Source organism: Megascapheus bottae, chromosome 22, assembly GCF_031878675.1.
Source record: "Megascapheus bottae isolate mThoBot1 chromosome 22, mThoBot2.hap1, whole genome shotgun sequence".
Taxonomy (NCBI): domain Eukaryota; kingdom Metazoa; phylum Chordata; class Mammalia; order Rodentia; family Geomyidae; genus Megascapheus; species Megascapheus bottae.
Window position 1 is genome coordinate 16,341,319 of NC_143530.1, and position 10,466 is coordinate 16,351,784.

Here is a 10,466-nt window from a genome sequence, read left to right on the forward strand (position 1 = left end):
CACTAGGTGGAGTGTCTTTGGGCAGCTTCCCTCTCAGATAGATAGGGAAGCACCGTCTGGTAATCAGTCCCAGGAACTTTCAGTTGTCTCTTAAAATTTGTTGCTTGTTGTTTGTTGTCTGTTTATTCTGTTTCCCGGCTCTTCTCTTCTACCCTTTTAATATGGGGAGCAGCACCTCTTCTCCCTTAGATCTGACCCTGGCATATTGGCAAGATGTGCAGGAGACTGCTAGCAACAACAGTGGGATAATTAAGAAGAAAAAAATAGGTCACTTTCTGCTCCTCTAAATGGCCTATGTTCAATGTTGGATGGCCTACCGGGGGAACCTTTGATTTAGCAACTATTTGGAGAGTGCAAGAGATCATTTTTTACCCAAGTACAGGGCATCCTGACCACATTTCTTATGTAATCACATGGAGGAGATTGATAGAGAGAGAAGGGGGACCATACCCCTGGGTTAAGTCATTTTTGCCCCCCCCCCCCAGATCCAACTGTTCTGGTCAGTCAGACCAAAGGATCCCACACTCACGCTCCCATTCTGCAAGGGGGCACTAGTGAGGCTGAGCTCTTTTCCTCTCCCTGTAGCCCCCCACAGATTCCAACAGCCCCTGGGGAACCTGTGGCCCCAAACTCACAGGGATGGGACGAGGGCCCGGCTCACTCCACCCGGAGCAGATGCGGAGGAACCCCTCAAGCCCACTCCACTGTTGCCCTGCCTTTGCATCCAGTTGGACCCCTGCACGCTCGGGCCAACCAAGGCTTTCACTATTGGCCTTTCATCACTAGTGATCTCTACAACTGGAAGGCTCAAAACGCCTCCTTTTCTAAAGATCCCCAAGATCTTACTAATTTGGTAGAAACTGTTCTCTTTACCCACCAGCCAACCCGGGATGATTGCCAGCAGCTCTTGGGAGTTCTGTTCCCGACCGAGGAGCGGAACAGAATCCTGGAAAACTCCCGCAAGCTGGTCCCAAGCCCTACCGGGGACCCTACCACCGACCCCACTCTGATCGCAGTCGCTTTCCCACCCGAACGCCACAACTGGGACTACAATGAGGCAGAAGGTAGGGAGCGTCTCCGAGTCTATCGCCAGGCTCTGTTGGCAGGTCTCAAGGCTGCAGCTTGCAAGCCTACTAATATGAACAAAGTTTATGATGTAAGACAGGGTGCTACTGAAGCCCCAGAAGCTTATTTAGAGAGACTCATGGCAGCCTTCAAGCAGTACACCCCTTATGACCCTGAGCTAGAAGAAAATAGACAAGCAGTTACTCTAGCTTTTTTCAACCAGGCAGCGCCAGACATCAGGAAGAAATTGCAGTCCTTGGAAAGGCTAGGCGAGAAAGGACTAAGAGAATTAGTGGCTGTGGCAGAGAAAGTGTACAATAAGAGAGAGACCGAAGAGCAGAAAGGGGAAAGGAGAGAGAGAGAGAGAAAGGAGAGAGAGGATCAGAGAGACAGGAGACAAGAAAGACAGATTAAAAGAATCCTGAATGGACAGCAAAGGCAGATGGAACAGGTACTCTCGGCCACCATTGGAAGGCCTGAGGATAAGAACCAAAGACCAAGATTAGGGAAAAAAAATCAATGTGCCTATTGCAAGGATGAAGGACCTTGGGCTAAAGAGTGCCTTAAAAATACAGAAAAGATCTCCGTAAGACGAGACACACCCCAATACTGATCAGTCAGGAAGAGGACAGTGATTAGAGGGGACGGGGCTCAGCACCCCTCCCCGGGCCACGGGTAACCCTCAGAGTGGAGGGGAAACCAGTACAGTTCATGGTGGTTACAGGGGCAGAAAAGTCTGTACTTCAGGCACCTGACAGCCCACTGTCAGAAAGACACACTTGGGTCCAGGCAGCTACTGGGTCTAAACCATATGCTTGGACCACCAAAAGAACTGGTGATCTAGGAGTAGGACAAGTAACCCACTCGTTTCTGCTCATCCCCGAATGCCCCTACCTGTTACTGGGACGGGATCTTCTCTCAAAAATGCAAGCTCAAGTCCACTTTACTAGAGAAGGGGCCCACCTAAAAGATAGCCAAGGACATGTTATACAAGTCCTCATTACCACCACCTTACATGATGAATATTGATTGCATCAGAAACCTCTCCTGACAGGAAAAGACATTAGTATCTGGTTAACATGCTTCCCCTCAGCTTGGGCAGAGACTGGCAGAACGGGACTGATTGAACACCGCCCCCACCCCAGTCTTTGTGGAAATCAAACCGGGCGCTGACCCTGTCAGAGTACGCCAATACCCCATGCCACTGGAAGCAAAAAGAGGTATAACCCCCCCATATCAGACGTTTGCTGAGTCTAGGGGTTCTAAAGCCTGTTCAGTCAGCTTGGAATACTCCTCTCCTGCCTGTTAAGAAACCCCACTCCCAAGATTACAGACCTGTCCAAGATCTGAGGGAAGTAAATAAGAGAGTGATAGATATTCATCCTACTGTGCCTAACCCATATACTCTGCTTACCACGCTGCCACTGGAACGCCAGGGGTATACAGTGCTTGATCTAAAGGATGCTTTCTTCAGCCTCCTTCTCGCCCCCAAAAGCCAACCTTATTTCGCTTTTGAATGGCATGATTCTGAAGTTGGGGTCAGAGGGCAGTTAACCTGGACTACATTACCCCAGGGATTCAAAAATTCGCCCACCATCTTCAATGAAACCCTGCATGAAGACCTGAGTATCGTACCCTAAATCCCAATGTAAGCCTGCTCCAATATGTAGATGACTTACTACTGGCAGCAGAAAATGAGATAGAATGCTTCATGGGAACTGAAAGATTGCTGGTAACTTTGGGACAATTAGGATATCAAGCATCAGCAAAGAAAGCCCAAATATGCCAAGAAAAGGTGGAATACCTTGGATATACATTTTTTTTTAAAGAAAAAAGGGTCAGAAATGGCTGTCTGAAGCCAGAAAAGAGACTGTGTTAAAAATTCCTACGCCTACAATAGCCAGACAAGTCAGAGAGTTTTGGGGGACAGTAGGCTTCTGCCGGCTGTGGATACCGAAGTTTGCTGAACTGGCCAAACCTCTCTATGAAGCTTCCAAAAACTCACCTGTATTTAATTGGACTGAACAGATGCAAAGAGCTTTCAAGGCAATCAAAAAGAGCCTCTTAGAAGCCCCTGCCTTGGGCTTACCTGATGTGAACAAACCTTTCGCACTGTTTGTGGCAGAAAATAAAGGGATAGCAAAAGGGGTGCTCACTCAGCCAACTGGGCCTTGGAAATGGCCAGTAGCCTACCTATCAAAGAAATTGGACCCTGTCACTGCTGGATGGTCCCCATGCTTAAGAATAATAGCTGCTGTAGCCCTCTTAGTAAAGGATGCTGATAAGTTGACTTTGGGACAAAACCTGATTGTGGCCACTCCACACGCTCTGGAGGGAGTGCTAAAACAACTACCTGACCGGTGGATGAGCAATGCCCGCAGGTCCACTATCAGACCCTGTTACTTAACCCCACACGAATCAGCTTTTGCGTACCCACAGCCTTAAATCCAGCTACTCTACTGGTGGACCCAGATTTGGAAGCGCCTTTGCATGACTGTGAGCAGATCTTAGCCCAGGCACACAGCCTCAGGCCAGACTTGCTGGATTCACCACTGCAACATGCTGACCACACCTGGTTTACGGACGGTAGTAGCTTCATTCGAGATGGAAAGAGGTACGCAGGCGTGGTGGTCACTGCAGACACTGAGCTAGTGTGGGCGGAAGCACTCTCCCAGGGGACATCTGCACAGAGAGCAGAATTAGTGGCACTAACAAAGGCCTTGCAGATGGGAAAAGGAAAAAGACTAAATATCTATACGGACAGCCAGTACGCTTTTGCCACCGTGCATGTCCATGGAGCCATCTACCAAGAAAGAGGGCTACTGACAGCAGAGGGAAAAACCATCAAAAACAAACAAGAAATTTTGAGTCTCATTCAGGCTCTACGGGGTCCCACAGAAATTGCTATCATGCACTGTCCTGGTCATCAAAAAAGGAATTGACGCAGTGACCAGGGGTCAATCAAGCTACCAAGAAAGCAGCCCTTCAACTTAGCACAGAAGTATTGATTTTAGTATGGGTCAAGGCCTATCCAACAAAACATGAGACTGTGACTCTTGTGGCCAAGAAGATTCTGGAAGAAATCCTACCCAGGTATGGCTTCCCATCTACCATTGGGTGGGATAATGGACCGGCCTTCGTCTCAAGAGTAAGTCAGGGAATAGCCTCTGCACTGGGAACAGATTGGAAATTGCATTGTGTTTATAAACCCCAGAGTTCAGGATAGGTAGAAAGAATGAATCAGACTCTAAAAGAGACCTTAACCCAATTGGCGAGGACTGGGTGTCACTCGTTCCTTTTGCTCTATTTAGAGTAAGGAATTCTCCCTATCAGCTAGGCTTTACTCCTTTTGAAATAATGTATGGACACCTCCCCACACCTATTTATTGTTCCTAGTCTCCAGACTGATCTATTAACTGACCTGGATGATATTGAATTTTTGCATATGCTTGATTACCTACAGCTTGTGCACAAGAGCGTGTGGCTAAGGCCCTTTATGATTCTGCCTCTGTCCCTACCCCCCATTTGTTTAGACCAGGCGACTGGCTGCTCATCCGGAGACACAATCCTAAGACGCTGGAACCACAGTGGAAAGGACCCTACGTAGTGTTGCTGACGACCCCCACCGCTCTCAAAGTAGACGGAGTCACCACCTGGGTCCATTACTCACACGCCAAACCAGCAGATCCCTTTGCCCTGGACGAAGATTACCGTGGAGAGAACTGGAAGGCCAGCAGGCACCCGTCCAACCCTTTAAAGCTTAAGATATGCCGCCGCTCACAGGCCTCCTAACTCTTTTCTTTTGTCTGGTTAGCGGCAATCCACATCTCGCTTGGAACCACACCTGGCTAATCATCAATGCAGAAACCGGAGTCATTGCAAATTCCAGCAGTTCGCATCGTGACCCTAAGGATACCTGGTTCCCAGACTTGTACGTAGATCTGTGCGACCTGGTAGGAAAAACCTGGAATCCCTCAGACCATGAACCCTTCCCAGGCTACGGGTGCAACTCTCCGGGTGCAAGAGCCAGTACCCGGACTCAGCACTTCTATGTCTGCCCAGGCCACTCGCGATCCAAGAGTCAGATTCAAAAGTGTGGGGGAGCGGGAGAAGCTTACTGTGCTAGCTGGGGATGTGAGTCCACTGGACGCATATGGTGGGACCCCCCTGTCAAGGGGGATTTGATTATGGTCAAAGAAGGGAATAGAAATATGCTAGGCACAGGATATTGTTCCCAGAATGGAAAAAAAGTGGCCTGTGGACCCTGTTACAAAAAGGAGGAGTTTCCAGATCACCCCTGGGCTACCCCAGGTGGGAAATGTAACCCTTTACAAATCACCTTTACTCAACAGGGGAAACAAGCAGACTGGACCGCCGGTAAAACTTGGGGGCTCAGGCTGTACCGTAGGGGATGGGACCCTGTTCTAACTTTTACCATTAGACGCATAACCAGCCCAATAATAGTATCTGTGGGACCCAATCAAGTCCTAAATCCTTCAGGGCCCACCCGTAAAACCTCCGCTCCCTCTACTCCAGCAGTCCCTTAGGGAGTCCCTCCCAACATCACAGCTTGACCAGCTGTTGAGGGGAACCCCAAAGACCAGGTGACAGAACCTAGGGAGGCCTTTTAACGATCTAATCCAAAAATCCTTTTTCCTCCTAAAATCCTCCCAACGTGCCCTTACTAGGTCCTGCTGGCTCTGCTACGACACCGAGCCCCCTTTCTATGAAGGGGTTGCGGTAAAGGGCAGTATCAAATCTCATCAGACCTTTCATCCTGCCCATGGCAATCCAGGGCCAGTCTCACCCTCCAGCAAGTGCATGGCTAAGGGTTATGCATAGGGCAGGTTCCTGAGGACAAAAACTTTCTTTGCAATGAAACTCAAATTTCACCCAGTACAACTGGATAGTTGATACCCCTCAATGACACATGGTGGGCATGTTCCACTGGACTAACTCCCTGTGCCCATGTAGCAGTACTTAACCAAACAGGGTTTTGTGTGCTTGTCTGCCTGATCCCACGCTTAATTTACCATCAAGAGGGAGAAGTGTTTGACCCCCAGGTAGTCCTGCTAAACAGGAAAAAGAGAGAACCTATAACGCTCAGTATTATATTGGGAGACAGTTTGGCTGGTTTAGGAATGGGAACTGCCTCTTACATTTCCCAACAGCAAACCTACACCTCCCTTCTGGTTTCCATAGATGCAGACACAGAAAAAAATTGAATCCCCTGTTTCCCACCTCCAAGAATCCCTTAGTTCCCTGGCTGAAGTAGTTATGCAAAATAGGAGAGGACTAGATTTATTATTTCTACAGCAGAAAGGCCTCTGGGCAGCCCTTGGCAAGGAGTGCTGTTTTTATGTAGATCATTCAGGAGTAGTTAAACAAACAATGGCCCAGGTTAGGGAAGGTTTGCAGAGGGGTGTGGGGCGGGGGAAGGAACTAGAAGCCCAATGAAGCTGGTTTGAAGCCTGGTATAACAAATGCCCCTGGTTCACCACTCTCATGTCCACCTTATTAGGATCCCTAGTAATATTGCTACTTTTACTAACTTTTGGACTTGCATTCTTAACAAGCTTGTGCAATTTATGAGAGAGAGACTGGGAACCATTCAGTTAATGGCCCAGAGAAATTATTCCCCTGTAGGTGAAATAACCGAGGAAAATTATTTCATAGAATTAGTGGAATAGGACCCATGATTGGCTCCTCCTGCGGAACAATGAAGAGATGAAGAAAAAAGCTACCCCCCCTCACCATTTCGAGGCAGCAACCATCTTGTTGTTTACATTAAACTATGAGTGACCCAGAGCACCCATAAATTAAAGAAACAGGATTGTGGTGTCCATAAGTTCCAGGAACTGACCTATCTGCGTTAAAATTAGAATTCACATAAAATCCAAGGATAGCATGTGTTTTCCAAGCCATAAAACTACCCTCAGACAGCTGAATAGGACTCAACCGGCATGGGAACTTCCCGTTAGCTCCCATCGCCCTGGAATGTCCCTGACCCCCATCTTATCTCACTCAAATACCTGGTTGCTGTGTTGCTGTAAATCTGTGGTCTTTGCCTTTAAAAGCCCTGTAAAAGTTCATCTTAGGGTTTCCTCCTAAGCTCTGCTGGCTGCAGCCGCCTAAATAAAGCCTTGCTTTTGCATTTCAGAGCGTCTGACTCTCGGTGGTCTTCTTCGTGGATCTTGCGACCTGGGCATTACAGGAACCATGAATTTAGAGATCTGGCAAAGGGTAGGGAAAAGAATTCAGGGGCATTATGATGCAAATGGCCCCAAAAAGATCCCCATAGTTGCTTTTACCCTGTGGAACTTAGAGATTGTTTAGGTCCTCAACATGAGCATGCTAAATTTAATCGAGAATTAAAGAACCCTTCTGAGGAAAAAACCCGAGGCTGGAGCATACACCAAAGCCCAAGAGAATTTAAATGAAATGTTAAAAGGGTAACAACAGCCAGTAGATGTTGAGCATAAGAATTCAAATTCTGACAGTCGGATGGGCTGGCTTCGATGGAGGGAATGCTTAAGGAAATTTTACACAAACTATCTAAGGCAGGAAGAGAGCAGGGAGTCCCCCTAAAAATGGAAAAAAAATATGACCCTCGGGCCAGGGTCTTGGCTGGTCTTCATCTTTTTCCCCCACCCCCGCTGCCTCCAGTTATTGTGGCCTTACAGCCCCAACCTCCTCTTCAACCTTTACGGTTGCCTGTAGGTGGTCCTAGCCATGAGTTTCCCTGGACAGGCACAACAACCAGGCACAGTGCGCTGCAATAAAGCCTGGCTCAGGCTGCTGAAAAAGGGGAAGATATTTCAGGGTTTCAATTCTTTCCCATTATAATCGATCAAAACCAACAGATATTACCAGCCTATTCCTTTTAAATAAATACAGGACTTAAAGAGTGCCTGCTCCCAATATGGGCCAACCGCCCCCTTTACTCAAGTAATATTGGAGACCATATGTACTGAAGCCTTATGCCCAAATGACTGGAAGCAGCTTGCCAGAGCATGTCTTAGTGGGAAAGATTACTAATTATGGAAAACAGTATGATGAGTAATGTCTATTTATAGAGCTAATAACCTGCCTCACACATTTGATCAATTGGCAGAAGAGGGAGTCTATAAGGACACCCATGACCAGATAGGATACCCACCCGGAGCTTATGCCCAAATCAATGTGGCAGAAACATGGGCCTGGAAAAAAATTACCAAATTGTAACTGTACTGAGGATTTATCTAAAATTAGGGACCAGATGAACCTTATCAGGAATTTGTATCTCGATTACTGGAGGCCACAGGTCGCCTAGTGCAAGATGGGGGGTGGGGGGAGGCAGGTATGGTTATAGTTCAACAGTGACCTATGAAAATGGCAACGCTGCCTGTTAGGCAGCTATCAGACCTTTTAAGAAAAAGGGAAGAATTTCAGACTATATTAGACTGTGGGCTGATACAGGGCCTCCCATATACAGGGCCTCACATTAGCCGCCACTCTTCAAGGAAAGACCATTACTGAATTTTTTAAACACCCTAAAAAAGGAAATGAAGGCAAGGGGCGTCCTCGGGTTGCTGGATCCCCAGGGACTTGCTTTTCTTGTGGACAAATGGGACATCAGATGGTGCAATGCCCACGCCAGTCCAAGCTAGGGAAAGGAACCCAACCTGGCACATGTCCACGCTGTGGTAAAGAAAACACTGGGCTAGAGATTGCAAGCCAGTAAACAGACAGCAATGGCCACCTGATTTTGGGAAACTGGAAAAGGGGCCAGCCCCTGGCCCTGTAAAATTATGGGGTGGTTCCTCCCTCTTCCCAGCCACAAGTTTATCCTCTAACAATCCTCCAAAATCAGTCTCTGACCTCTACCTCTTCTGTGCCACCCTAGGTAGCGCAGGATTGGACCTCTGTTCCTCCACCTACACAGTACTGACACCAGAGATGGGGGTCTTTGGCCCCCTCCCCTCAGGAGCAGTCGGATTGCTGCTAGGGCAAAGCAGCTCGGCCGTAAAAGGCACACAGATTACACCTGGTGTCATCGACCAGGACTATACTGGTGAAATCAAGGTCATGGCCTCTGCTCCAATGTGATATTGATCCCAGCAGGACAGAAAATTGCACAGTTAGTGCATGTACCCTTACTGCCCGTGAGGACTGCCAATTCCTCCGCCCCACGTGGACACAGAGGATTTGGATCCTCTGACCTCTACTAAGTACAAAGCATAAAACAGAGGCCTAAGATGACTACAAGAAAATCCCTTTAAAGGAATATTAGACACAGAAGCCGACGTGTCTATAATATCTAAGAAACACCGGCCCACCCAATGGCCTCTGACAACCTCTATGACTTCCCTACAAGGGATTGGGCATGCAACTGATCCACAGCAGAGCAGTGCTATTCTTGCTTGGAGAGATGAGGGACACTGGTCATTTTCAGCCATTTGTACTAGATCATTTGCCAATTAATTTATGGGAACATGACATTATGAAAAAAATGGGAACATGTGTATATGTTCAGTCCTGGAGCTGCAGTTACTAACCAACTGCTTGGTCAAGGCCTCCTCCCTTCTGGGGTACTGGGTGGAGCACAACAAGGAGGGCAAGAGCCCCTCGAACCGCAGCCTCACCCACTGAGATAGGGATTTTAACAGAGACTGCTGTTCATCCTGCCCCTCACACCGACTCCATGAATTGGCTTTCAGAGGATCCATATCGGTGCAGGTGGACCAGTGGGCCTCTTTCTTTAGAAAAGTCACTGCAGCTCAACAGCAGGTGCAGGAACAGCTGGATTTAGGGCATATAACCCCTTCAACTCTCCATGGAATTCTCCAATTTTTGTTGTAAAGAAAAAATCAGGTAAATGGAAGCTGTTACAAGATTTAAGAAAAGTAAATGCAACTATGGAGATGATGGGGACATTACAGGCCGGCTTGCCTTCCCCCATAGCAATCCCAACATTATTATAGATTTGAAAGATTGCTTCTATACTATACTCCTGGTGCCTCAAGACCATAAGCGTTTTGCTTTTAGTGTCCCCTCCATTAATTTTAAAGAACCCATGAAGTGGTATCATTGGCTTGTGCTCCCACAGGGAGTGGCAAATAGTCCAACTTTATGTCAAAATTTTGTAGCCAGAGCCATTTCTTCCACCCGCACAAAATTCTCTTCTATTTATATTGTTCATTATATAGATGATATTTTGTTGGCTCATTCTGACCCTACTGTTATGCGACAAGTTTTTGGACAACTAAAACAATATCTGAGCCTTTTTGGCCTCATAATAGCAGCAGAAAAGTTCAGGAACACCCCCCTTTTACATATTTGGGCCACATATTGGGCCCTCACTATTTTACAAGTCAAAAAATACATTTAAAAACCTCACATTTAAGTACTCTGCATGATTT

At 47.4% G+C, this 10,466-nt stretch overlaps 1 long non-coding RNA gene across 1 annotated transcript; it reads left to right on the top strand.

The window, feature by feature from the left end:
• The first annotated feature begins 639 nt into the window (after positions 1-639).
• LOC150048155 (uncharacterized) lies at positions 640-9,669 on the top strand. The gene is made up of 3 exons (XR_016539322.1): positions 640-1,064; positions 4,599-7,308; positions 8,951-9,669. It is a non-coding gene; the product is annotated as an uncharacterized LOC150048155 (long non-coding RNA).
• The last annotated feature ends 797 nt before the right edge of the window (positions 9,670-10,466 follow it).